This window comes from Delphinapterus leucas, chromosome 4 (assembly GCF_059928025.1).
Source record: "Delphinapterus leucas isolate spDelLeu-1000000601 "Yukka" chromosome 4, BTC_Dleu_Yukka2, whole genome shotgun sequence".
NCBI lineage: Eukaryota > Metazoa > Chordata > Mammalia > Artiodactyla > Monodontidae > Delphinapterus > Delphinapterus leucas.
Genome location: NC_143132.1, coordinates 9523892 through 9546915, shown reverse-complemented (window position 1 = coordinate 9546915; position 23024 = coordinate 9523892). Strand labels below are relative to the sequence as shown.

At 39.2% G+C, this 23024-nt stretch overlaps 1 protein-coding gene across 4 annotated transcripts in view; it reads right to left on the bottom strand.

Moving 5' to 3' along the window:
- Window positions 1–23024, bottom strand: part of SETD4 (SET domain containing 4) — a 360859-nt gene that overhangs the window by 54175 nt on the left and 283660 nt on the right. For 3 of the 4 annotated variants that reach the window (XR_016392952.1, XR_016392953.1, XR_016392955.1), the window contains one exon: window positions 22447–22497. The gene's annotated coding sequence lies outside the window, so the exon portion shown is untranslated. Of the gene's footprint in view, window positions 1–7187; window positions 22498–23024 lie in introns of those variants that run through there. The other variant, XR_016392951.1, reaches the window with a different exon arrangement.

Sequence of the window (23024 nt, the reverse complement as noted above, 5' to 3'; positions counted from 1 at the left end):
CAGTGGCAACTCCTTTGCACATCCATGTCTAACCATATAAAATCCAGACATCTATAGGCGACCAGTCGCCACTGAGGTAGGAAAAGCATATCAACTTCAAATAATTTTCATATTAAGAATATCTGGAATGAACCACAGAGAATAAGTTATTTTTATATGCTTAAAAGATGTGACAGAAACCAATTTCAATTTACAAATTAAGTGGATTATTGAAAATTTGTGTTAAATGAAAACTGGTCACTGAATCTTACTTTTCCACTGACCTGTGTTTTAAAACATATAAAATATGGTTCAGTTTTAAAATGCAGAAACCAAGCAGTAATACAAATAGCAAATATTGAACAATAATAAATCTTTAAGGGGAGAAAGTGTTCTTTCTTCCCATAAACAACACATATGAAAATACACTGTTCTCTATACTCCAATAAAATTAAAATACTAAAAAAAAAAAAGAAAATACACTGTTCTGAGCAGACCTTCAAACCTCCATCATTCTCTGGGTCTTCAGAAACACTGTTTAATCTGCAAAGAACCACACTTATCTGGAAAACTCCTACTCAGAAAAGTTCTAAAAGTTCAGCTCAAAAAGCACAACCTCTATATAACTAGCCTTCCCTGTTATGTAATCCCTGAGGAAAAAAAATATCTACACAGTTCTGTGAGCCCTGAGGCAGAATTAGGGTATCTCCTTCCTCTCCCAACACCGAAGCATTCTTCCTGCATAGCCTTGGAGACCAATTGTCATCATTCTTGAGAACCCAGATCACCCACTGGACCCTGTGCTCCCTGTGGAGGGGACACAATGCACCTTTGGTGTTCCAGTGCCTACATCAGCACCTGGCACTTCATTGGTGCTAAGCAAGACTTTGAAATGAATGAGCAAAGAAATGAAAGAATTAATTAATTTAAAAGGATATTTTGGGTTTTTTGGCTTACTGTTTTTTAAATACATCTTTTTTTCCTTTAACATCTTTATTGGAGTATAATTGCTTTACAATGTATTAGTTTCTGCTGTATAAAAAAGTGCACCAGCTATAAGTATACATATATCCCCATATCCCCTCCCTCTTGAGCCTCCCTCCCACCCTCCCTATCCCACCCCTCTAGGTCATCGCAAAGCACCGAGGTGATCTCCCTGTGCTATGCGGCTGCTTCCCACTAGCTATTTTACATTTGGTAGTGTATATATGTCAATGCTACTCTCACTTCACCCCAGCTTCCCCCTCCCGACTGTGTCCTCAAGTCCATTCTCTATGTCTACATCTTAATTCCTGCCCTGCCTCTAGGTTCATCAGTACCTTTTTTTTTTTTTTAGATTCCATATATATGTGTCAGCATACAATATTTGGTTTTCTCTTTCTGACTTACTCTGTACGACAGACTCTAGGTCCATCCACCTCACTACAAATAACTCAGTTTCATTTCTTTTTATGGCTGAGTAATATTCCATTGTATATATGTGCCACATCTTCTTTATCCATTCATCTGTCGATGGACACTTAGGTTGCTTCCATGTCCTGGCTATTGTAAATAGTGCTGCAATGAACATTGTGGTACATGTCTCTTTTTGAATTATGGTTTTCTCAGGGTATATGCCCAGTAGTGGGATTGCTGGGTGATATGGTAGTTCTATTTTTAGTTATTTAAGGAACCTCCATACTGTTCTCCATGGTGGCTGTATCCATTTAAATTCCCACCAACATACTGTAAAGCAGGAAAGTTATAGCATTAGATTTTTATTTTTAGAAAATTACTCTCTTTGCCCTATGAGGAATAGATTGGAGGAGAATATGAACCCAGGACAGGAATGATGGCCACTTAATCTTGAGTGGTAAAAGTGTGGATAAAGAAAATAGACTTACTTGAGAGGTTTGTGAAAGACAGACCTGACATAGTTCTTTGTGCATTTGAAGACAGAAAAAAAATCATCAAGGTTGTTGGCTTGTGCAACTGAATGGTTAAGGGGTTCATTCTGAGACAGACCACAATGCAGAAGATCCACAACTTTGAGAAAAAACTCATGAAGACAGTTTTGAACAGGTTGAATTAGAGATATTAGAAGTTTAGCTCAAAATGTTCAGTGGGCAGTTGGATTAATGGCATGCAGCTTAGGTGAAAGGTGTGGGTTAGATATTTAGGTTTAGAAATCATCATTTATTCAGACTACTAGAGCTAATCAATGAATCTGATAAAGTTGCAGGATACAAAATCAATGCACAGAAATCTCTTGCATTCCCATATACTAATGATGAAAAATCTGAAAGGAAACACTCCCATTTACCACTGAAACAAAAAGAATAAAATACCTAGGAATAAACCTACCAAGGGAGACAAAAGACCTGTATGCAGAAAACTATAAGACACTGATGAAAGAAATTAAATATGATACAAACAGATGGAGAGATAGATATACCATGTTCTTGGATTGGAAGAATCAATATTGTGAAAATGACTCTACTACCCAAAGCAATCTACAGATTCAATGTAATCTCTATCAGACTACTAATGGCATTTTTTACAGAACTAGAACAAAAAATCTTAAAATTCGAATGGAGACACAAAAGACCCCCAATAGCCAAGGCAGTCTTGAGGGATAAAAACGGAGCTGGAGGAATCACACGCCCTGACTTCAGACTATACTACAAAGCTACAGTAATCAAGACAATATGGTACTGGCACAAAAACAGAAATATAGATCAATGGAACAAGATAGAAAGCCCAGAGATAAACCCACACACTTATGGTCAACTAATCTATGACAAAGGAGGCAAGAATATACAATGGAGAAAAGACAGTCTCTTCAATAAATGGTGCTGGGGAAACTGGACAGCTACATGTAAAGCAATGAAATTAGAACACTCCCTAACACCATACACAAAGATAAACTCAAAATGGATTAAAGACCTAAATGTAAGACTGGACACTGTAAAACTCTTAGAAGAAAACATAGGAAGAACACTCTTTGACATAAATCACAGCAAGATCTTTTTTGATCCACCTCCTAGAGTAATGGAAATAAAAGCAAAAATAAACAAATGGGACCTAAGGAAACTTAAAAGCTTTTGCAAAGCAAAGGAAACTACAAACAAGATGAAAAGACAACCCTCAGAATGGGAGAAAATAATATGCAAATGAATCAACAGAAAAAGGATTAATCTCCAAAATATATAAACAGCTCATGCAGCTCAATATTAAAAAAACAAGCAACCCAATCAGAAAATTGGCAGAAGACCTAAATAGACATTTCTCCAAAGAAGACATACAGATGGCCAAGAGCACATGAAAAGCTGCTCAACATCACTAATTATTAGAGAAATGCAAATGAAAACTACAATGTGGTATCACCTCACACTGGTTAGAAAGGGCATCATCAGAAAATCTACAAACAACAAATGCTGGAGAGGGTGTGGAGAAAAGGGAACCCTCTTGCACTGTTGGTGGGAATGTAAATTGATACAGTCACTATGGAGAACAGTATGGAGGTTCCTTAAAAAACTAAAAATAGAACTACCATACGACCCAGCAGTCCCACTACTGGGCATATACCCCGAGAAAACCATAATTCAAAAAGAGTCATGTACCACAATGTTCATTGCAGCTCTATTTACAATAGCCAGGTCATGGAAGCAACCTAAATGCCCATCGACAGATGAATGGATAAAGAAGATGTGGTACATATATACCATGGAATATTACTCAGCCATAAAAAGGAATGAAATTGGGTCATTTGTAGAGACGTGGGTGGATATAGAGACTGTCATACAGAGTGAAGTAAGTCAGAAAGAGAAAAACAAATATCGTATATTAACACATATATGTGAAGCCTAGAAAAATGGCACAGATGAACCGGTTTGCAGGGCAGAAATAGACACAGATGTAGAGAACAAATATATGGACACCCAGGGGGGAAAGTGGCGGGGGGTGGTGGTGGTGGTGTGATGAATTGGGTCATTGCGATTGACATGTATACACTGATGTGGATAAAATTGATGACTAATAAGAAACTGCTGTATAAAAAAATAAATAAAATGAAATTCAAAAAGTCAAAAATAAATAATCATTAAAAAAATGAAAATAAAAAAATAATAAAATCCCACCAACAGGGCAGGAGGGTTCCCTTTTCACCACACTAAAAGGGTATTTTGAATTCTTAAAAACCTAACACAGGGGACTTCCCTGGTGGTCCAGTGGTTAAGACTTCACCTTCCAATGCAGGGAGTGTGGGTTTGATCCCTGGTCAGGGAGCTAAGATCCCACATGCCTCACAGCCTAAATAAATTAAATAAATAAATAAATAAAACAGAAGCAATATTGTAACAAATTCAAGGAAGACTCTTTTAAAAAAATGGTTAAGATGGTAAATTAAAAAAAAAAAACTAACACAAATACAGCCTAGCTTGACCCCTATGATTCAGAAATGCTTTCAATTATCAGGTCCCTTATATCTCCTGTTGTCAATACATGGGGTAATTTTAGTTTGGTTGCTCTTAAAAAAAAACCCTGTGCTCTCTGATTTCAGAAATTAGGATCAACAGACTTCTTAGAACCTGATGTGCTCATCTGTTCATATCAGAGTGACTCAGCAATGCACTGGAGCCCAGGATACTTCACTTAATGATGTCTTAATTAGCAGACTCTTTAAACTGCTATCCTGAGCTGACTAACAAGTATTACCAGAGGGAGTATGTAGTTTACAGAGCAGGAACAGTTTTGAATCTGAAGGAAAAAACAAGGTTACCAATTTAAAGTACTTGTTACATCCACACAGCAGATAGTAGAGAAATGCAAAGAAGAGTACACAGTCAAGGGCCAACACATTTTCACAAGCTGGCCATGCAATGCCTGCATCACATACTTGCACTGGTGGGAATCTCTTCCTGAGGACTTCAGGGAGCTGTGTGGGTGAATGGCTGAGCACACACCGACTTTTAGAGTCTCCCTGAGAAAGCGCTTAAATACCTACAGGACTATGATCAATACCTTCATCTCCACAATCCTCGGGGGATGCAGGAAATACTGAGATGTCAAAAGACTGACAGGTTGGGGCTTCCCTGGTGGTGCAGTGGTTGAGAGTCTGCCTGCCGATGCAGGGGACACGGCTTCGTGCCCCGGTCCGGGAAGATCCCACATGCCGCAGAGCGGCTGGGCCCGTGAGCCATGGCCGCTAAGCCTGCGCGTCCAGAGCCTGTGCTCCGCAATGGGAGAGGCCACAGCAGTGAGAGGCCCACGTACAGCAAAAAAAAAAAAAAAAAAAAGACTGACAGGCAACTCCCAAGGCAATAGAAATAAAAGCAAAAATAAACAATTGGGACCTAATCAAACTTATAAGCCTTTGCACACCAAAGGAAGCCATAAACAAAACAAAAAGACAACCTGCAGACTGGGAGAAAATATTTGCAAGTGATGCAACTGACAAGGGCTTAATTTCCAAAATACACAGACAGCTCATACAACTCAATAGCAGTAAGAAAAACTCAATCAAAAAATGGGCAGAAGACCTCAATAGACATTTCTCCAAAGAAGACATACAGATGGCCAATAGGCATATGGAAAGATGCTCAACATCGCTAATTATCAAAGAAATGCAACTCAAAACTATTGATACAATGAGGTATCACCTCACTCCAGTCAAAATGGCCATCATTAAAAAGTCCACAAACAATAAATGCTGGAGAGGGTATGGAGAAAAGAGAACCCTCCTACACTGCTGGTAGGAATGTAAATTGATGCAGCCTCTATGGAAAATAGTATGGAAGTTCCTCAAAAAACTAAAAATAGAGTTACCATATGATCCAGCAATCCCACTCCTGGGCATATATCCAGAAAAGAGGAAAACTCTAATTTGAAAAGATACATGCACCCCAATGTTCATAGCAGCACTATTTACAACAGCCAAGACACGGAAGCAAATTAAATGTCCATCAACAGATGAATGGATAAAGAAGATGTTGTATGTATGTATGTGTGTGTGTGTGTGTGTGTGTGTGTGTATACACACACAACGGAATACTACTCAACCATAAAAAAGCATGAAATAATGCCACTTGCAGCAACATGGATGGACCTAGAGATTATCATACTAAGTGAAGTAAGCCAGACAAAGACAATTATCATGATATCACTTGTACGTGGAATCTAAAATATGATACAAATGAACCTATTTACAAAACATAAGCAGACTCACAGACATAGAAAACAAACTTATGGTTACCAAAGGGGAAAAGTGGGGGCAGGGAGGGATAAATTAGGAGTTTGGGATTAGCAGATACAAACTACTATATGTAAAACAGGTAAACAACAAAGACCTACTATATAGCACAGGGAACTATATTCAATATCTAGTAATAACCTATAATGAAAAAGTATATATATATAACTGAATCACTTTGCTAGATGCCTGAAACTAACACAACATTGTAAGTCAACCTTACTTCAATTAAAGTAAAATAAAATAAAATAAAATAAAAAATGATATACAAGATATACACACAAAAAAAAAACCAGACAAGTGATTGTAAGGCAGAGCATCAACTTGGAGGCAATGGCTAAAACTAACCAAGGAAAATGACCCACAATGTTTTTCTGCAGGTTTGAGTCATGGAAGATTGAAGGTCATTTTAAGCTACACTGGGTATTGATGGAACTGCAACCAAAATGACAATAGAAGTCTCAATGTTTTCCATTGATAAAGTGAAGAGAAGGCCAAACTGGATATAAATGACCAGCAGACCTCACTAAGGGGTGGGGAGTTGGAAAATTCTCTAATGAATATTAGATGGCAGGGAGAGAAGATACTTTTCCTTTTGCATATTTTAGTTTGTTAATTATGAACCTAAAAGCTTGATAACCTAGAATCCATATTCCACCTGCTGATTCTTCAGCCTACAAAAAGACTTCTTAATTATCGAAGATTCTGGAAGCTTCTTAATGCAACCACCATGACCTGTAAAGAATCAAGTCACAGATTGGCTTGAACTGAAACCTCAAGAAGCTGTAATGTAAGGTTTGCATATGGAATAGTAAGGTGTTGAAAGCTCTTGATGTCAGTGGGTGCCCTTGTATTTGAAGGTATTTAAACCTTCCATGGTCAGTTGAGCATACTACCAAAGCCCAATATTCCTCTAATACTTCTTGAGTAACTATGTGACAAAATTTGCTGACAGAATTCACCTCAATAAATCTTCAGATTTTTTTTTTTTAACATCTTTATTGGGGTATAATTGCTTTACAATGGTGTGTTACTTTCTGCTTTATAACAAAGTGAATCAATTATACATATACATATGTTCCCATAGCTCTTCCCTCTTGCGTCTCCCTCCCTCCCACCCTCCCTATCCCACCCCTCCAGGCGGTCACAAAGCACCGAGCTGATCTCCCTGTGCTATGAGGCTGCTTCCCACTAGCTATCTACCTTACATTTGTTAGTGTATATATGTCCATGCCTCTCTCTCGCCCTGTCACAGCTCACCATTCCCCCTCCCCATATCCTCAAGTCCGTTCTCCAGTGGGTCTGTGTCTTCAGACTTCTTAATTCAGTAGAATTAAAGATTCTATTATTTTTTCTCCTTACATTTTGCTTCTATAGTTAGTCATATTTTGCTATCAATCTATTTCCATTTCTCCAAATTGTTGTCAAGTTCTGTAATGTTTACTATTACCAAGAGCTGTTGCCACTTCTTAATAACAAGATCTAGATTTTGAAAATCTGAAAAGTTAATGATATTTGCAGAAGTGCTCAACAAGGTGGGTATAAACATGTTTATGGTTGCTTTTCATTTCACATTATTCCATTGTTCTAGCTAATGCACGGAACTAAGAACTGATATGATGTGAGCAACTAAATTTTGAATCTGTGATTTCTAACTATCTTTAACAAACTCCTCAAGAGAAAGAAATTAAGACTTTCATACAAAATAAGCACCCCTGTTTATACATATATATAAACAGGTGCTGTGGAAAGCAAATAAAGTGAGTACAATTTAAATAATATATTCTTCATGATGAGAGGACTCCCAGAGAGGGATATATTAAAAAGTCCTTAATTATACCTCACCTTTAGACATGCTCATATTCTTCATCAGTTTATTTCTAGTATTTCAAGCATGCCCCTTAATATTCTGTTTGCTTTTCACACATGAATACACAATTCACATGCTTAAAAACAATGCACGCCAAAAGCTAATTCACCATAAAATTTTCCTCCAATTTTATGAATTTTTTAAAACCTACACTTCTTATCACAGTTATCACAGGTATTTGGGTTCTGATATTTTCCACTGATTTTTCTAAATTAAGGCCAAAATTCTAGAGCTATTCCAACAATTATACAAACACTGCCTTTCAGTCAAAGACAGCAAAGCGGCCAAAGTTGAATTAGTCTAAACAGAGGAAACACCACACACACGGCTCCTTCGGCAGCTGAAGTGCGAAGTGTGCCTTAGAATCATCAAGATCTCCAAGTGTGGATACATTTCAACCCAGAGACCACGTGTACACCCACAAGACATTAGGAAACAGTGACCCAGATCTCTGGTCCTTTCTGTACTGCAGCCAGTCTGGGATAGTTTGACTTCCTCACAAAGACCATGCCCCCCGCAAATTCCGGCTTTCACACAAGCAGTTTCCTCAGCCTAGAATATCCTTTCCCCACCCACATTCTCCAATTTCCATACAGCTTATGACTATTCTCAGTTTAAACGTAGCCATCCATGAACCTCCAGGTCAGACTCTATCTGCCCTCTGGGGTCACTCTGCCCTTGGAGCCTGGCAGCACTCCTCAGGCTTGTAATGATGTTTGGTGGTCATTTTCTTTGTATGACTCTGTACACACAGTCTGGAAACCTGTCTCTTCTGTTTGCTCCTATAGTCTCATTGCCTGGCACACGGTACACCCCTGCCAAGTCTCCCCTGAACTGGATTAAATCAAGTTAAATGAGAAGCTTCGTAAACACAATTTGTTTCCTGAATGAGATCTTTCTTTTTGTCATGTTTAGGTAGGAGGGAGACAGAGAGATACAAAGAGAGGGGAAAAAAAAGAGAGAGAGAAAGAGCGAGGTTCATCTCTCCATCACGTAAAGCAATGCCATTGAACCATGAAGGCTATTTACGTGGCATCCCAATGGGACAAGTTTTCCTTCTTACAAATAGGTCTCCAAGGTCCAAACAAAGCAAACCAAGTCTGTACTTTGGCCTGACATCTGCGGTGTTTTCGTCTTCACTCATTTCTTTGTACCAATGGAGATCTGATCTCTGTGTGTAGTGGCAATGACTCTCTTTGATCTTCTGTGTTGACCACATGTTCCCCCAAAGCCAAGGAAACAATTGTGTCTTCAGCTGACAACTGCAAAGGTGATTCAAATATAAAACATAAAGCTCATATTCCAAAATGAGACCAAAAGGAGTCCTATAGTTCTAGGTTTCAGAGAAGAGGTTATATAACAATGATCCCACGTCCTTAATTCCCAGTTACCACCAATGGTACCACCAGCAGCTGCCAGATACACAGAAGAAGCAACCAGAACCACAGGCAGGGAATCACACATGCTTTCTCTTACACAAAAAACGAAACCCACTTGGGAAATAATCAGTCTTGGCAGAGGAGAAATCAAAAAAGGAGGGGTGATAAAAGAAACAGAAGCTTGCTTCTAAGATAATAGTATTAACAATGAGCCTTTAAACAAATACAAAAAAAAAAATACATAGTTCAGCAAGTTCTCTTTCATCAAAAGTGCCCTAGTCATATTCCACTTGAGATTGCTCTCAAGCCTCTGGAGCTTGGTTGGCTCTTTGCCTCCTGTTAGGGGCCGCTGTACCTGAGTTACCAGTAGGTACGGGAATACCAACAAACCCCTGGCTCAATGTGTTGTCATAAAGCAATACAGAAACAACTTTTGGCTTTGCTGCAAATGTGCATAATGGAAAGCAAATATTATTAAAAAGACAATCATTTTTAGTGATTAAAATAATCCAAGGCAGAAAAAATTTCTCCCATAAGTTTCAAAGTTCTCATTTATCATCGTTTTGCCTCAAGAAGCCAGAGTAATTTTATTTTTCCTGACTTCTATTAAAAAGATCAATACATATGATTCCAAAGAGTCTCGGCTCATGAAAAGATGGAGCAGGCCTGTAATCACATATGAAAGTACTGGTTGTCATTAGCAGAAAGATTGATCTGAAAAGACAGCAGACTCAGAGTGAAAGGACTTAAAATTTTCCACTGGGCATCCCAGCAACTTTCACCTTCCAGATAATTGAATACAGATAACAGATTACCATATTAGAGGAAAGAATTGGATTGGGGATATTCAGTAGATACCCACTTTAGCAAAGCAATACCAAATTTCTCAATAATGATTTTTGTTTGATGCAAGAACATTAATGCAGCCTGACAGTACAAAGGCATAGTCCAAAGCTCACTGAAGTCAAAGTTGTTGGATCAGATTTTTATACAGTTACCTGTGGCATCAGAGGTTGTAATGAATGCACGTGTTCAGTTGGCTGTTAAAAAACCAGTTAAGGAACATATTCAGGCATATGTCATGGCCTTATTCCATGAATAGAGCTTCTTTCAGCTTTCTTCAGTGAATTATTGTTATGACCCTTAGTGGTGATTGTATAAAACTCACAAGAACTGAACTCATGGGCATGCAAAGGGTTTTCTTCACTGCATAGCTGTCCTTTCCTGAAACCCACTTACAGCGTAGTAAAAATGCTAGCTATAAAATAAGTTGGAATTTTTATAGGACCTTGGCAGGGCACAGTGAATTTGGAAATTCAGAGTTGTGGTCCAAGGAAACTAAACTGGAGGTCAAGGTTTTCCATATCTTCATCTTCATTCTACATATATACAATATTGGCACCCCTGAGGATGGTGTTCCCAAGCTCCAGAATTGATAGATAAGATGTTTTTTAAGACATCTGAATATTTCATCACCCTTCAATCCCTTTACTTACTTAGCTGCCAGCAAATACCTGGACATCTCACAGGAATCAGATCTATTCATAATAATTAACCACTGATCATTTCCTAATGACATAAAAGCTGATCCTGGAGAAAGATATCAATGTCCATCCCCTATAACAATCATCTCGACAGTGTAAGTGGGCATTGCATTTGTGTTAAAAACCATTGTTTGTTATGGACTTCAACAGAATTTGTGAGACATTTTATGTTAAGTGTGTTCCTCTATTACTCTTCTATGAACCCCTAAATGCTGTCATTATCTAAATTTTCCACAAAAATCACATTGTCATGGCATCCACTAGACACTTCAGTGCACACAAAGCAAAACTGTTTTCCTCCATGTCCAAATTTAAAAAAACGCAAACACTTGTTTTTATAAAAATACCAGAAAATGTTCACGCCTTTGGAATTTCCTGTAATAATAGTATCAGGAGTAAATTCCTTTAAATACAGAGGACGGGAATAAGACCAGCCAGGAATTATTTTTAGTTTTTCAAACTCAGTAAATTCTTTTCCATTCTCAGCTGAAAGATTTTTTTTTCTTGCAACTAAGAAAACATCTCCATTTTACTAGTGAAGTCAGTATTTAAAAAAAAAAAAAAGGAGAAATATTGTTTTTCCCATTTGTGCTTCATACAGGATTCTGTGTAAATATATGTGTACACATTTATATTTCATGCTCGTAGTAAGGCCACATTTTTTTTTTAAGGCCACATTTTTTAAGCCAATTCTCTTTTCAAGAAAACTAAAGTAAGGATCACTCAAGGGTACTGTTACTTTAAAAGTGGAGCATGATAGCTCTCCAAGACTGGAGTGGGCTATGGAAATTGCCCATCTTTGTCCTGATGAAGGGTTCTCTGACAATGAGTCATGAGACATCACAAGGGACAGATTGCCCATGACATAGCAATGAATGTATGAATGCTCAGTGACAGGCCCACATACTGCCAGGTCTCCATCCCTCCCCTGCCCTTCCCTGTTTTGCTGATGCCTTGATGAAAGAGCTACGATATGATGCCCTGGATTGACACGCTCTCAAGGGAGATGACAATATAGCCTGTGTGCTGCTCCAAGGCACACAATGAGCTCTGATTTGTACTGGGCTGTGCTAATTACAGTGCGTGTGAGTTGTATCTCGTTCCTGTCCTCTGTGTACCATGTGATAAACAAAAAGTTGCCGAGGCATGAAACACAAAATAAATAGGGCCTCAAACACCCTACCTTTCCAAACACCGTGGAAATTACAGTACATTTTTTTTAACAGAAAAGACAAAATGAGAAAAAAGCTACAATGTCACTGTATTAGTCAGAGCTCTCCAGAGAAACAGAACCAATAGGACAGACAGAGACAGAGATTGATTTATTAATTATAAGGAATTGGCTCATGTGATTATGGAGGGAGACAAGTCCCAGGATTTTCAAGGTAAGTCAGCAAGCTGGAGGGTCAGTGGTATATAGTTCCAGTCCAAGTGCAAAGGTCAGAGAACCAGGAGAGCTGATGTGTGGTTCTACTCTGGAGGCCGGCAGCCTCAAGACCCAGAAAAGCCAAAGTTTCAGTTCAAGTGCAAAGGCAGGTACAAGCCCAGCTCAAATGACATTGGGCAGGAGGAGTTCCCTCTTAACCAAGCAGAGGGTCAGCATTCTTGTTCTATTCAGGCCTTCAACTGATTGGACACATTCCACAGAGGGAGGGCAATCTGTTTTACTCTGTCAACTGATTTAAGTGCTAATCTCATACAAAAACACCCTCACAAAACACCCAGAAGAATGTTTGACCAAATGTCTGGGTACCCTATGACCCAGTCAGATTGACATATAAAATTAACCATCACAATAACCTTGTCAAATGCTAACCAAATACACTTTGTTTTTTTATCTTAATACAAGTGATAATATAACTTCTGTTCATCCCTTTTTTGTGATGATTCTTTTTGTCCATTTGGTTTAAATATTTCTCTGCATGTCAAAAAATAGGCAATAGATAGGTAGTAAAATTGCACTGAAAATTCATTTCCCTCAGCTAAAGCAAACTCAAGGAACATTTATTTAATAAAATGGAGAATCAATAAAATTACAATTTTAAGTGAGAGTCAATGCCAAGTTGTTCTGTAAAGAAATTTGATAGGAATCCATGTTCTCTTCTTTGTTAGGAAAAATAATATTAAAAGTAGAATTAATTTAATGATCATCATACTCGTTGGTTTAGTGGTGATAAGAAACATGCATCCAGCTTCTATTCCTTTGAAACTGCATTTTCCAATTCTTTAAGGACCTTGCTACTCAAAGGAGGTTCCACAGAAAGGCAGCAACTGCATCACTTAGGAGTTCGTTTAAAACGCAGATTCCAGACCCCACACCAGGAATATTAGATCAGAATATCTGGGGGTGGAGCCTAGGTATTTGCATTTTAAGAAGCTCTCCAGCACCATAACATTTGAGAATCCCCACGTTAAACAATGCTTTATCCAGTTCACAAAAATCACATACACCACAGATTAAACCTCAACCAGAGAAACTTAGTTCTATCATCCAGCTGAAGCCTGTTGAACTCTGATTCATTCAACAATGGAGAATTCTATGTTTAACTGTGTTTGCTCATTCCCTCTAAATTGTGGAGGATTATATTCTTTTGGATAAAGTTAGTGGTACTAGAGAATATCAAGATAATACAGTATTAAAATGTAATAGTAAATTTGAAATTTAAATACTAAATGAAAGTTAATATTAAAATATTATGTTTGCTTTGCATTTCACTCTACCATCTTGGAATAAAAAGACAGCCCTCAGAAGACATTTCAAATTGTCTATATTTCTCTAATTAGTCATATTTTCAATTAAAATTTAGGCACTAGACAGCACATATGATCAAGGTCTTGACTATGAACATGAGTACCGAAAACCACTGGTTTAGAGCAGTTGGCCTATTTATTGTGGAGCATCTTTTAATTCTGCCATCCAAGTCCTATCTTAGAAAAAGATACTAGTTCAGTTATAGCCTTTAATCAGCCCAGATCCCCTCTTTGCAACGAGAACATTAAAAGAAGCCAAATTTTGAAATAGTGGAGTTTACCTTCTCTTTCCCCAACCTGAGTTCCCAATGTCTCCTTATTGCCCATGCTACACAGCAATAATTCCCCATCAAGACATTCATTGCCTACATGTTGACCTTTGCTGCCCTTGATGATCCTCTCATACAGTGGTCTCTCCGCAAGTCCATCCTCACTAACCAAGATGTTCTATACCATTTCCCACTCTCAAAAGACCTGATACCAAATACTTATCTGTTCAAAATCCCTTTGGGATAATAAGAATGAGCAATAATTTGGCATTGTGTCAGGTTATGATTTGGTGCAAAGAGGAACTTTGAGTTATAGAACCAGAGTTCAAGACCTATCTATGGTTATATAACCTTGAGGAAGGTTTTAGCCCCAAGTAACTCAAAACTTAATAAGGTAAATAAGACAGTTAAACAAAAATACAGTTGATCGGCAAATGCCCAAGAAATGTACAATAAGCCAGGGGAATCAAGAACAGGAGAGCTCATATCCAGCTGGACGTGAGCTTCAGACATAGTTTCTCAGAGGAAGCCACCCCTGGTCCACAGTAAACTCATCTTTTTCTGGGGTCACACTTGAAACAAAATAGATATACCCAAAACTACTCCATCTAGATATAAGAACTGGGTCCATGCAAGCTCATGTCATATTGGTTTTTCTCTTGGCTCTAAGCAGAGTGAGGCTCATGTGACCATACTGGAGTCATTCTGACATAAGCAGCCATAGACAAGAACTGTCATCATGGTCCTTTGAAACTAGTCTTGTAACATCTCAAGATATGTGTGAGGGGTATATGCTTGTGAGTAGATGGGGACAAGTGTATATGCAGGATTATATATGATTTTTGCCTCAAGCTAACTAGATAGCTTTCCTGTCTATCAGTAAATAAGGGCATATTGAGTATTTGTTACTGGCCAAGCCCCGTGATGAGGATATGGCTGCAAACATAGAGCCAGTCCCTGCCCTTCAGGAGCTTAGAGTCAAAATGACCACAGAGACATTTACAAATAATGACTAGTGTAGACTAAGATATAGTTGCAAGTTTAAGACTAAAATTTACACAGCTTCCAGACAGTGATTCCTTTTCTTTGCTACAGTTCTATGACCTGCTGTTACAATGAAGAGGATTATGACTCTTGTCCTCATATTGAGTGGTGTGGCCAATGCCTGTCTTGGTTCCGTGAAGACAGCCCTGTCTCTTCAGCATGGAGTCCTCACTTATTCCATGCAACCATTCTATTAAGCAGTGGTTCTTAGCCTACAAGGATCACCTGGGGGGCTAAAGTGCAGATACCTGGCCTCACCCAGAAATTCTGATTCAGACTCTGGCTGGGAGAGTCTAATTGTATTTGAAAATCCCACCTGAGTGGTTCTAAAGCAAACAGGTATGTGAACTGCCCTGAGAAACCCTGTGACCTAGAGGTGAATGAACTAAAAACTCCAGTTTTCCTTATCCAGACAAATTGAGAGCATAATTAAATTGATATGCTACATCCACTTCAGAATGTTTCAAAACCATGCACAAACATCCACATACCTTCGCTTGCCTCCAAAAGACACTAAGAAGCAAACTATTCTGAAAATAGAAGAAAGTTAACAACCCTAAGATTTGAACTCCTTGTAAAGAGCTGTGTTAGTATATAACTTCAATACATGCTCCAGACTAACAAAAAAGATGATTCATCTATCATCTAATTTTTTAAAATATTCATTGGTAAATCTCTCTTTTGGGCAGCATGAATAAATACCTAACGGTAAGAAATATGCCAACCCGAAAACTAAATTCTGACAACAATTCATGATAGAAATAAAATCAGCTCCAAAATCTGAGATAAACCACAGATAAAAGAGAGGTTTTTCACTGTGACCTTCAAATCAATTCTTTGGTTTTCTTTTATCATTTTGGTTTTCTTTTACAACTGGAAAAATGACTGCATTTTCACTAAATCTAATTTTTCTCTTTCACATAACATCGATTTAAAGGCAATGTTATCAATAGGAACTTCCAAAGCCATAATTCTGTTGAAACCAAGATACACAGTTTATGAGCAAAGATCAGCAAATTATTTTAGAAAAAGACATCAAGGCTTGGGATAAGCCCAGAATGATGTGAAATGAGGAGGGCAGGCAGGAAGAGTAAGAATAGGAAAGATGTATTCTTCAAAATTCTATTGAGGTTTTTTTTTTTAAATTCATAAAAGGGTAACTTTATGGAAAAACTTTGCAAAGAAATTAATGATAATAAAACAGCTGAACAGCATGGCAGGCATTGAAAGACTTGAAAATGAGTGAATGAATAAATGCACGAACAAATAAGAAATTGAATCAGTGAACTGCTGTGCAAATCCCTTGGGGCCTGATACAGTGAGCTGTGTTAGGAAAACAGGTTGAATAAAATATAGTCCATGTCTCTAAGGCACTCACCACTTAGCCAACAAAGTCACAGACATCTATCTCTACAACTAGGCATAATACAAAAAGATGTGTGATACACCAGTCTTATGAAATAGTGATTCAGGAACAATGAGGGTAGCGTGATGAATTCTCCTGGGGACTATAATCAGGGTGGCCTTACAGGGGAGGTGAGTGTTTTGCAGACTTTGGGTCTCAGCAAGTCTCCGGGTGAAGGCATCACTAGCTTGAGACAGTCTAATTTGTGCGGAGTTTCCCCTTGGGTCCTCTGCTTGACTCTCATTACACACTTCACGTGCACATGTTCAGCTGCTGTCTGTATGCTTATGACTCCCAAAACTATGTCTTCAGACAAAAACCTCCTGCCTGGGTTTCAGAATCACATCCAAATTGCCTCCTGAATAACCTACAGACTCCTCAAATTCATTATACCTAAATCTAAACACTTTAACTTTCCCCACCCCTTGCTCTACCCTCAATCCCATCCTCTCCTATGTGCTTTCTCAATGAAAGACGTAGCCACTCATAGCCTGAGACAGAAATTATGCATAATCCCAGATTCTCCCCCTCCCTACATCCCAGTCACTAAGCCCTGCCGCTTCCACTTAAAAATCTCACCCTCCTTTCATTCTTCCACAGCCATAGTCTTAGTTGATACTCTTATCATGTTTTACCTTGTATCCATGTCTCTATTTTTATTCCCTTCCAGTTCATCCTCCACTGCCAGACGGACGGACTATAGCTGATAGTGACTTTGTTTTTCTGATTAATATCTTCCAGTGGTGCCTCAGCACTTCAGGGTAAATCCCACATTCCTCATAAACTGGGTTCTCTCACCCTACCATCCTTTTCTCCACTGCCCTCAACAGGTACTCAGAGCTCTGACCATATGGCACTTCATCCTGTGGCTTGACCTAGACTGTTTTCTCTGGCCTGAGCATCCTTACCTTCCCTTTAACTGACCACCTTCCATGCCTGTTTAGCTTCTGCTCAGCCCAGTGACCTTTCCCCTTCCTTTGGGAGGCATCTCTGATCCTCTGGCCCCTAGCTCCCTGTGCCAGTCTCTAGTGGAGGGCTTCCACACTCGTTGGTATTGGTTGGAATATTTGTCTACATCCGGCAAGCTGACTGTGGAAGCTTGAGGGCAGGACTTTGTCCTGTTCATCTTTATATCCCTCATTTCTAGCACGAAGCTCATCACATAAGAAAAATGCAACCATTTGTGAATTATCTTAATTAACTAAAACCTTTCTCTGAGCTTCATAACTGTTGACATTCAAGAATGAATAGTTGAAAACCTCAGAAAGCATATGACTAGTAAAAAAACTTTCCTTCTCAAAAATAAACTGCCAACAACAAAAACTACATCCTCAAGTTATGCAAGTATCATATTAAAAAAAATTGATTGGATATTGAAAATTTGGGTCAACCAGTTGTTTTCTTCTAAATTGTGCCAAATAACTGATTTGGTAGCTATTATTGCTTAAACCATTATATTATCTGATACTTTAGAGACAGCTGAGTTAGTGGGGCAGTTGCTTAAGTTTCATGTAGGTGCAATCTGTGTGACGTGTTGGCAGATTTCACTGAATTACTGCAACTCAATCCCTCAAGCGCTTTTTTGAGCATCTACTTTATGATTGGCATAGATGCTATGCCAATGCTTCTCCAAGTTATCCCATGGACCACCTTCATCTAAATAACCTAAGGGTAAAATGCAGATTGTTTTTTGGGTTTTTTGCGGTACACGGGCCTCTCACTGTTGTGGCCTCTCCCATTGCAGAGCACAGGCCCCGGACGCGCAGGCTCAGCGGCCATGGCTCACGGGCCCAGCCGCTCCGCGGCATGTGGGATCTTCCCAGACCGGGGCACGAACCCGTGTCCCCTGCATCGGCAGGTGGGCTCTTAACCACTGCGCCACCAGGGAAGCCCAAATGCAGATTGTTAAATGCAGATTCTTACACTCCACGCAAGAAGTCTTAAACCAGATACCCTAGAAGCAGGGTCTGCTTCATCTTTAAAAAGTCCACCCTATAAATATTTATTCAGACCAAAGTTTGAGAGCCATTGGTCTACACTTTGGACTGTCCAACAGAAAGTGGAAGAAAAGGATGAGGGAGTGGAGGGATGAGGGAGTGAGGGAGGTCAATTGGGAAGAGAGGTCAATATATTAAGATATAGGGTCAGCTGCTGTGACAAGGAGACCCAAGATAAGAAGAGTTTGTTTCTGTTTCACATAATGGTCTGAGTATAGGCAGTCCAGGGCTCATGTGAAGGCATCAAGGCATCAGGGACCCAGAATTCTTCTACCTTGGTGCCCTGTCATTCTGAGAGTCTTTCTCTCATCTACATGGTCTAAGATGGTTCATTACCTCACCCTCATTCCAATAAGGTGAGACGGAAAGGAAAAGCGTGCCTCCCCTTAAAGGCACAAGCCAGAAGGTGCACTCACAACACCTGTTTATATTCCAGGACATACCCATGTAGCTTCATCCAACTACAAAGGAGACCAAGAAGTGAACTGGGGTGAGAAGAAGTCCATGTACCCCACTAAAAATTGTTCTATAAGAATTGAGAAAAGGGGAAATAGATAATGAGGTCAACTTGCAATTTCTGTCACCTAAGAAAAAGATGAAGAGGAGAGAGGGGTAAGAGTTGGAGAGGAGGTGGAAGGGAAGGAAAAACCATAAAACCAATTGTCAATTCTCCAAAACATTCTCCATCCTCCAACCCCCAACCCCCATCCAAATACATGTACTTAGAGCCTGGTGTTCCTGAGTTTCTGAAATTCTTTAATCAAAATAGTTGTGTTCACTTTCACTCATACCCCTCTAGCCTTGGCCTTAGACATTGACTTTGCTGGACAATAACCTGCTGCCAATGTTTCCACTATCACTGGCACAATGGGCTACAGGCACAAGCTGCTTATCCAAGTTCTCTGCTTTATATTAAAAGTCATGGGCTTGGGCTTCCCTGGTGGTGCAGTGGATAAGAATCAGCCTGCCAATGCAGGGGACACTGGTTCAAGCCCTGGTCTGGGAAGTTCCCACATGCCGCGGAGCAACTAAGCCCGTGTGCCACAACTACTGAGCCTGTGCTCTAGAGCCCGCGAGCCACAACTACTGAGCCCGCATGCCACAACTACTGAAGCCCACACGCCTAGAGCCTGTGCTCCGCAACAAGAGAAGCCACCACAATGAGAAGCCCGCGCACCGCAACGAAGAGTAGCCCCTGCTTGCCACAACTAGAGAAAGCCCGCGCGCAGCAACGAAGACCCAATGCAGCCAAAGATAAATAAAATAAATAAATTTATAAAAAAAAAAAGTCATGGACTTGTGGATGAATTTTAAGCAGCACCATTTCCTCGCTTTTGGTTAAAGATGGCACTGTTTGATCAGTCCAAACACGGCACTTTCTCTATGAATAGTGCCCCTGAAATTGGGCAATGCTGTGACCCTTGTGCTTGCTGAATTGAATTTCCAAGTGAATATTCATCTCAGCTTTCACGTAGAAACCGCACTTTGGTTTGTAGTCCAGCTGCTGGAGAAACTCTAAAACGTGAAGGGACAGGCAGCTTTGGTGTTATTCCTACACTCAGGGTATCTTTCCCGCGGAAAGATAAGAACTGCCGTGGCCTCGGGCCCAGAATGCTGACCTGCGAAGAACAGCCCCTCCAGCCTTTCAGGAACCTAAGATGAACCGCATGACACCCATTCCACAGATCAGACATCAGGTCAGATCTTACTCCTTTTGTACAATGGCCATTATGTGATTTACGGAGCAAAGAATAGATACAATACAATCCTCAGAGTACGTTACAAAGTTAGAGGGTATTTCTAAGCATGAAAATATGCAACATTTCAGGAGGTAATGTCATAAAAAGAGGCATCAGACCAATAGATCACTGTCTCCATTCAACTGTAATTGCTAAAAGTAACTTTAGCTCTCATTTCTGAGAGTGAGAAACTCTAGAAGTTACATTCACGTTTTTAGGAGGCCATATGTAACCTAACTTTTCCAAAGCTGAACTTGAATATAATCTAGTTAGAATTACATCCCCCTAGGACATTTCAGTATAGATTCAGATTCACAAAGCAAAGGAAAAGATAATGTGGTTTTATTCCAAAGCACAGGCTTAAACACATGGCAACACTCATCATTCCCAAAATTCCCAGTTGCTTCATTTGCTCCCAATAGTCAAGTGGCTTCTATCAGAAAATTACATGCAGTCAGAAAATTACAGGAGGCCTGCTTCTTAGGGCATAATGATCCATTCATCTGATAATTTGCTAAGTGCTTACTCTTTCCACTTGTTATTTTTTCCTTCTTGGTTAGCACATCATGCAAATTGTGACAAGAGATAAAGAAATGGAAACACTCGTAGAAAAATAGGCAAAATAAGGACAAAAAAGTAAGATACAAAATGTCTTTAAAAATAAACTTAATATTTTTAAAACTGCCTTTCATGAAAAACACTAGAGGAGAAATTTAAATGTACTAGTGTAGCCCCTTGGACACTGATTTTCAGATGGTGATGCCATATGGCCCCTGTCACTGGAATTGATACCACTGAACATGGATGCTGGGAACATCCAAGGACAACTCCAAGTAGCCATCTGGCTGTGGACAAATCCACTCTGTCTCCAGAGACTTCTTTAAGATTCCAACTCTGGTCTTTAAATGTGTGTATATAAGCAACACTGATCTGTAGGCTATTGTTTTATAGGTGAATCTTTGCATTTCATTGTTCTGAGGTTGATATTCTCATTGGTTAGCTATTCTTGCCAGTTTTTACTTTCTTGTTGGCCACTGTTCAGTGTTCACCAGAACCTGGGGCAGTAGCAGTGGAAACCAAGGAGCTGCCCTGCATTACCCTGTTGCTATGCCTGCTACAACGTGGTGATGAGAAGGCTGGAACTGAAAGCCAAGGAGACTTTCCACTACGAAATGCAAGATAAGCATAGGGATGGCCTCATGTGCCTGGGGAATGTAGCCAATTCTAATATGTCCAAAAAGCACCCATGCCAGGTGATCTCGAGTTGTGAAAACCAGGCAGATTTTTACTGTGCTTAATGTATTATAATAGCCAGGATTTTAAATATGTCAGCTCTTTTTGGTGTGATTTAATACAGCTTACTTGAAAGGAAAAATAAAAAATCTATCTGAACAGCTTCCAGCCATTGGCTCTAATTTCCCACGACGGCCCATGACAAGGAACTCGCAACCCTATGGAACAGACTTGACTGGATCAGAAAAGGGCTGATTGGAATTTGTGCTCACTCTTCTTTTCCTCCTCACTCTTTCTCAACATTCCTAAGAAACATATCCAATTTTCACGCCAAGCAGGATGGCAAAAACGACATTTACACTGGATGGCATCTAAAAGTCTTTTACACCAATTTCAACATTCTAGGAAAATAACTGTATGATATTCCAATATTAACAGAAGAAAGGAAACATTTCTTCAAAGATGGCTATCTGCTCATGCTCTATGTATTTCCTGTCTTAGATGAAATTCTTCCATTTTTCTCATGAAACCAGTTAGTTATAAGCCTGGAAAGTCATCTGACATTGCGTTTCAATGAATTTCTCTATTTCTCTTTTGACTTCTTAGGGAAGAAGAGAGTACAGTACAGAGAAATATTCACTCTGTAGGATATAAGATCAGAAAAGCAAGCCCATGACCTATTCACTGTTGAGTACCTAGCTCATTACCTGGCACATGGTAATTGCTTAATAAATTTTTGGCTGTATGTTAAATGACTCTTTCCAATGGGTAAGTCACTGTTTTTCTGCCACTCCCCAATACTCAAGGCTCTAACAAAGATCTTTTTAAAGATACCATGATTTTTATTCTAGAGATTTCTATCACAACTTTTCTTCTTCTCACTAGTAGCTTTCTCTTATACACCCAAAGGTCAGCTGTCTCTTGAACCCAAAGTTTCAGCTTAATTACGGAACACAAGGGCTTTGAAGTCAGACAGACATGTTCAACCATGTGGTTCTGCCACTTACCTAGTGTGGTTCATCAAACTGCTTAATTTCTCTGAGTCTCATTTTCCCCACCTGTAAAGCATAATAATTATTTCAGAAGGTTATCTATAGATTAAATGAAATAATATGTATAAAACAGCAAAGTGCCTGACACACAATAGCCTGTTCATGATGACTACTTTGGTAATACTCGTATCATTATCATTATCAACATGAAACTTCAGAATAATCCTGTAACATGCCTTATAAGTTAAATACTGTCACATATCTAACTGAGAAGTTCTCTTGTTCATAAACTATATAAACTGGGTCCTTTTTTTACTGTATAATATCAAAGGAAAATTGCCTTAGTTTTTGTGCTGTCCAGGGAAAGATAAATACTAAACTATGCTATTTCTTGGATGCAAATTTCTCTAGAGCTTTCTTAAGTAGTCTATACAATGCTTTAATGGTATCACAAGCTAGCTGTAATTTTCCCAAAGTCAAACAGCCTGTCAGTGACCACAAAATACAATGGAGAAAATAGTATACCTCCATATGAATTTTCATTGAAATAAATGTAGAGAGTGTGGAGAGATAAGATCAGATGCTCTTCTAGG